A 7,218-nucleotide genomic window follows, 5' to 3' on the forward strand; every position below is an offset into this window, starting at 1 on the left:
AAGGCAGTTATTCAGTAATGTGTTGTTTTAGATGTGCTCCAAACATAAGGCTTCAGGACAAAAAGGACAAAAAGTGTATTCCTTTGCTGTGTTTTTTTTCAGTATTACTTTAGTGCCTTGTTGCATACAAGATGAATGTTTTGGAATATTTTTTTTCTGTATATTTGTGTTCTTCTTTTCACTCTGTCATGTAGGTCATTATTGTGGAGTCATTACAATGTATCCATCCTCCGTTTTCTCCCATCACAGCCATTGAACTAGCTGTTTTAAAATCACCAATGCCCTCAAGATTAACATCCCTGTTCATTTTCATTCCTATCCTGCAGCTCAGTTCAGAAGAAAGACTGTATCTTTGATGTGTTTGGGTGGTTTAATACATAATCCACAGCATAATTATCAACTTGACCATGCTTAAAGAGATATTCAATGTCTGATTTGATATTTTTACCCATCTACCAATCACTGCCGTTCTTTATGAGGCTTTCGAAAAGCTCCCTGGTCTTTGTAGTTGAATCTGTGCGTGAAATTCAGTTCTTGACTGAGGGACCTTACAGATATTGTATGTATGGGGGACAGAGGAAGGGTTAGTCATTCAAAAATCATGTCAACCCCTATGATTTCACATAGAGTGAGTCCATGTAACTTATTGTGTGATTTGTTAAGCCAAATTCAATTCCTGAACTAATTTAGGGTTGCCTAAACAAAGCGGCTGAATACTTATGCAATGACTATATTTTAGTTATGTATTTTTTACAGAGTATTTTGTGTAGATTGTTGGCAAAAAAGTACAATTAAATCAATTTTAATCCCACGTTGTAACACAATAAAATGTGAAGAAATCCAAGAGTTCTAAATATTCTTGTAAGACTCCAACCTAAGTCGGAACTTAGGTTGGAGTCATTAAAACTTGTTTTTCAACCACTCCACAAATTTCTTGTTAACAAACTATAGTTTTTGCAAGTCGGTTAGGACATCTACTTTGTGCATGACACAAGTAATTTTTCCAACAATTGTTGACAGACAGATTATTTCACTTATTATTCACTGTATCACAATTCCAGTGGGTCAGAGGTTTACATACACTAAGTTGACTGTGCCTTTAAGCTTGGAAAATTCCAGAAAATGATGTCATGGCTTTAGAAGCTTCTGATAGGCTAATTGACATCATTTGAGTCAATTGGAGGTGTACCTGTGGATGTATTTCAAGGCCTACCTTCAAACTCAGTGCCTCTTTACTTGACATCATGGGAAAATCAAAAGAAATCAGCCAAGACCTCAGAAAACAAATTGTGGACCTCCACAGGTCTGGTTCATCCTTGGGAGCAATTTCCAAACGCCTGAAGGTACCACGTTCATCTGTACAAACAATAGTACACAAGTATAAACACCATGCAGACATCATACCGCTCAGGAAGGAGACGCGTTCTGTCTCCTAGAGGTGAACGTACTTTGGTGCAAAAAGTGTAAATCAATCCCAGAACAACGGCAAAGGACCTTGTGAAGATCCTGGAAGAAACAGGTACAAATGTATCTATATCCACAGTAAAACAAGTCCTATATCGACATAACCTGAAAGGAATAAGCCACTGCTCCAAAACCGCCATAATAAAGCCAAACTATGGTTTGCAAAGATCCTACTTTTTGGAGAAATGTCCTCTGGTCTGATGAAACAAAAATAGAACTGTTTGGCCATAATGACCATCGTTATGTTTGGAGGAAAAAGGGGGAGGCTTGCAAGCTGAAGAACACCATCCCAACCACGAAGCACGGGGGTGGCAGCATCATGTTGTGGTGTTGCTTTGCTGCAGGAGGGACTGGTGCACTTTACAAAATAGATGGCATCATGAGGCAGGAAAATTATGTGGATATATTGAAGCAACATCTCAAGACATCAGTCGGGAATTTAAAGCTTGGTTGCAAATGGGTCTTCCAAATGGACAATGACCCCAAGCATACTTCCAAAGTTGTGGCAAAATGGCTTAAGGACAACAAAGTCAAGGTATTGGAGTGGCCATCACAAAGCCCTGACCTCAATCTTATAGAAAATATGTGAGCAGAACTGAAAAAGCGTGTGCGAGCAAGGAGCCTACAAACCTGACTCAGTTACACCAGCTCTGTCAGGAGGAATGGGCCAAAATTCACCCAACTTATTGTGGGAAGCTTGTGGAAGGCTACCCAAAACGTTTGACCCAAGTTAAGCAATTTAAGGCAATACTAACAAATACTAATTGAGTGTATGTAAACTTCTGACCCACTGGAAATGTGATGAAAGAAATAAAAGCTAAAATAAATCATTCTCTCTACTATTATTCTGACATTTCACATTCTTAAACTAAAGTGGTGATCCTAACTGACCTAAGACAGGGAATTTTTACTAGGATTAAATGTCAGGAATTGTGAAACACTGAGTTTAAATGTACTTGGCTAAGGTGTATGTACATTTCCAACTTCAACTGTACTTTCCCGAAATGGACGACACAAACAACTGGATTCATTACCCCTTTCATGCCCTGCCTCCAGTCCACTTACCAATATCTGAACGAGAGCCTCATCGAAATTGCAACAAGCGGTTCTGTGAACATTTTATTGAATCAGAAGCCACTGCCAGATTTCTGGATAGGGCTGCACTCAGAGTTTCTTGCCTTGGCAAATTACGCTGTAAGACACTGATGCCCTTTGCAACCATGTACCTATGTGAGAGTGGATTCTCGGCCCTCACTAGCACTAAATACAGGCACAGACTGTGTGTGGAAAATGATTTAAGACTGAGACTCTCTCCAATACAACCCAACATTGCAGAGGTATGTGCATCCTTTCAAGCACACCCTTCTCGTTAACCTGTGGTGAGTTATTCACAATTGTTGATGAACAAATCCGTTTTATATGTAAGATGGCTAAATAAATAATTATTGATTATTATTATTTGTGCACTGGTCCTATAAGAGCTCTTTGGCACTTCACACGAGCCGGGTTGTGACAAAAATTAACACTCATTTTTATGTTTAATAAATGTATCTTATAGTGTGTGTGTGGCGGGCTTACAATGATGGCAAAAAAATACATTTGACAGTGCACTGACCCTGGTGCTAGAAGAGGTACGCAGCTGGAGGTTGAATGTTTGAAGGGGTACGGGACTATAAAAAGTTTGGGAACCACTGACCTAGACTAACCTGTACCCCTGGACATTGACTCGGTACCAGTAACCTTTGTATATAGCCTTTATTGGGTTACTATTTTTCCTTTAGTTCATTTACTTTTTAAAAACTTTGCATTGTTGGTTAAGGGCTCGTAAGTAAGCATTTCACGTAAGGTATAGTACACCTGTTCTATTCGGTGTATGTGACAAATAACGATTTGATTTGAATATTGAATGCACCTTATATGGTTTTCTATTCCCATCAGGCCTCTTAGTACCCCATTAGTGCCATAGCCAGTCATTAGCCACCAGCCTCCAATCAAGGGCAACAATGAGGTTGACTAAGACCGGGCCTGGAAGCGAGGAGAGTGACCATACCCCTCCAGGGAACTACGCTCAAAAGACTGTTGGCATTTAGATATGACGCACAAACACAGCTGTAATCCACTTCAGTTGACATTTGTCATTCATGGGTAGTAGGTAGGTATCTCGTGGGAGGCGATTTTTCTATTGCGCAATTATGGTATGTTTTTTACAATGAGAAAGGGAGAAAAGGATAATTACCATGGCGGTATAGGATGAATAAGTGCTCCTTTCAGAGCAATGAACAGGCAATGCCCCCCCTCCACGCCCCTGCACCCTCTCCAGCCCCCTCCCCCGACAACCTGATTCAATAAGTGGTGTGATTGCTTTCAAATGCACATTGATATTCAGCGGTAATGCCACCATCGGCAACAGCGCATTAGAGTCAAGCCCCTTTGAATGTGTCACGCTGTCTGTGTGACAGATAAGAGACTCCTCGCTGCACCAGAAAGCCTTGTTTGTTTTCCAGAGACGGAAATGATGGCCCACACAACCAAGTCAATTAAATTATGAACATTGCTGTTGAATGTCAGAGGTTTTCCCTGGCTGATTAACTTGCTTGTTGCTGTGACTACTACTGTATTAACATGGCCTGTAGCCAAAGTAGCAGCACATCCTTATCACTGGGCGGAATGTAGAACTAAACTGTGATTGTATGTATGTATGTATTAATTTAGGGCTCACTGGACATGATGATGATGATGATGACGACATGATGATGGACATGATGAAATAGAAAATGGATGACTCTATGTGTAAGGCTCTGGGTGTAGTGGGTGCGAAGTCAGGCGCAGGAAGCAGAGAGAACAGGGTAGTGCTTTATTTGCACACATGGCGAACATAAGCCACCCCACGAAAATACAGGGCGCACACAAAACAAATGCCCCAAACACGGGAGACTGAAACAGTCCGGAGAAAACCCATTACCGAAAACACGTCAGACACAAGCTTGCACAGTAGTAACACACAAACAATCCCGCACACAGAGCAGGCGGGCCTACTGGCTAAAATAACCCGACTAATCAGCCTAACACAAAACAGGTGAAACCAATAAACAGAAAGGGGAAGAAAGGCAATCAGTGGCAGCTAGTAGGCCGGTGACGACGACCGCTGAGCACCACCCGAGCAGGAAGGGGAGCTACCTTCGGTAGGAGTCGTGACACTATGCTCCATGATTTGTTCCTTTCTCTACTCTGTTACAATAGCATAGCCTACAGGACACCACTTTTTTTTATGTTGAATTGAACAATCAAGCAATTGTGATTTGGATAGACCACATGCAGCCATGCTCAAAAATCTGAACAAAACGAGTCAAATCAGTATTTCTGCAATCTACTTATACTTATGTAAATGTGATATTTCTTTCGTTTTATTTGTATACATTAGCAAAAATGTGTAAAAACCTGTTTTATTATGGGGTATTATGTGAAGATTGATGAGGGCGAAAAAAACGATTTCATCCATTTTAGAATAAGGCTGTAACGTAACAAAATGTGGAAAAAGTCAACGGGTCTGAAAACTTTCCAAATGCACTGTATGCCTCCAACGTGCACCGAAAAATGCTCTAATTCAGGGTAACACGAGGTTAATAAATGTTGCTTTCCATTTTTGAATTCTTCTCTCAAGTCTACAGAGTCCATCAATAATGGGTCTCCCTTTACTGTAGCATCCCTGTCAGCTTCATAACATCTTTATCCGCTGTTCATAATGTTTATGACTGGCTATGTCAGATGTTATAATATCTTATGTAACTGTTACAAAGGTCTTATGAATGCATACATAGGGGGCCTACAGTAAAGTGCTACCCCTTAATGCTTTTCTTCTCTTTTCATTCTCCTCTCCATTCTCCTCGACAGTCTACAGAGTGCCTGTCCAGGTAGAAGTGATTATGGGAGAAAATATAAAGCACCAGAAGGAGCCATACGCAAAACAGACTTGAGCCATCTTCAGAGGACATTGCTGTTTTACACTTGACAATCTCATGACATTATTAGTGCTGACAATCATTAGGCAGGAACATGATTGCCTGCAGCAAGAACCAGCGGTGTCTCCTCTCCTCCACTCTCCGCTCCGCTAAAAGCCTCCGGGAGCCATCACCGTAGCCGTCTCTGGCTGCACCACAAATGGTACCCTCTTCCCTATATAGTGCACTACTTTTGACTAGGGCCCATAGATGGACACCATCTGCAGTTTCCATGGTAACAGCCTTCAATTAAGTGACAGCCCTCCGGATCCCGTTGTTATTGCCAGTGAGGTGCTAATTGATACTGGATTGCACAAGAATAGAGGGAAGGAAGGAACAGCGGAGTGGCATCTGTGGGCTTTAGGATGTTATTAGCAGTGGGGCATTGATGGTGATGTCAAGCACGATGTTACATCTGGATCTCATTGTTGATGTTGCTGTTGTGGTCTCAGGGACAGGAGACAACACCTGGTCCTGTGTGACTCAATTGGTACAGTAGGAGCATGGTGCTAGGAATGCCTGAGTCGTTGGTTCAGTTCCTGATTGCTGTCCTTACACCAAAACCAATTGCTCATATGCATGGCTGAATACCTATTACTTTAAGAGGGTTGCAATATCAGAAGAACCTTTTTGAAATGGCAAATGGCCTCAGTGATGCATCGTGTGTTGGAGCCGGACATTCCTTGACAAGTAGTTGATCACCAACAATCTCATTATCTCCAGACGGATTATTTGTCATGTCTTTAATTTGGCCAAGCCAATGGAACAGGGCTCTAAAGCAGAGAGCTAGCAACCAAACCAGCTCAGCTTGCTCTCCAGATGACCTCATAAAAATGAGCAGTGCTCAACAGACGGATAATGCAAATCTATTCATTCTTATGGCTTAGAGCAGAATTAGATGTGCTCAATTAAAATTCATGAACTCAGAATTCAGGAATTTAGATATCAAAGAGGAGGCAACATAAAGTGCCAGTACTGTAGATAGAAAAAGCTGGAAAGTACATTTGGGTTGTATTTAGGAAAAAGGTCAATATGCTATTTTGGCTTCTCCCACATATTACTGTAGATTTCTTTCTGTGTTGATTTTCATATTTGTGGAATGGGTCACATCAACTTGGCACAAAGCTTACATCTCTTCTGGAAATAGAGCTGTGGAGCGGCGCACTTTTATCATCTTGCAGATTGTCTTTTTACATGGGACTTAGTTCTATATTTAGAGACCCAATTGATGCCAGTGGCTGTAGTTTGACAGGATTATAAAAGCTATGCGAGAAACTAAATCTGCATCCATTTGATTTAGTTCCCTCTCTTACTTAATGCACTATTGTCCTATTTCTATGATATTACTTGTTCTGGTGCTTGGAATAGTTACAATGAAGCTCTAAATCAGCTTGAAACACCATCACAGAACACGGTGGATGATGGTCTGTGATATAAGTAGTAGATGACCAAACGGTGTGTTGTGGTTAACTAAAAGAAAACTTCCTTAACCTTCCAAATATCATGTACAAATGAGCTATAGAGTTGAACTATTTTGGCAGTAGGGGTTAGAGCTGGGCCGTTTATCATTCTTTTGATCGTTATCATGATAATTCAGTCAATATACAGAATCATTTGTCCATATCGGCATGCTCTAGTAGAGGTGAGTGAATATACAGGCTAAGGGTTGTGGGTTGCCAGATCCAGCTAAATCATTGATTTTATTCAGGTAAATAAGACCTGCCAGTGCCAACATCATTTCAGGTACCAACAAGGA

This window comes from Salmo trutta, chromosome 34 (genome assembly GCF_901001165.1).
Source record: "Salmo trutta chromosome 34, fSalTru1.1, whole genome shotgun sequence".
Lineage (NCBI taxonomy): Eukaryota > Metazoa > Chordata > Actinopteri > Salmoniformes > Salmonidae > Salmo > Salmo trutta.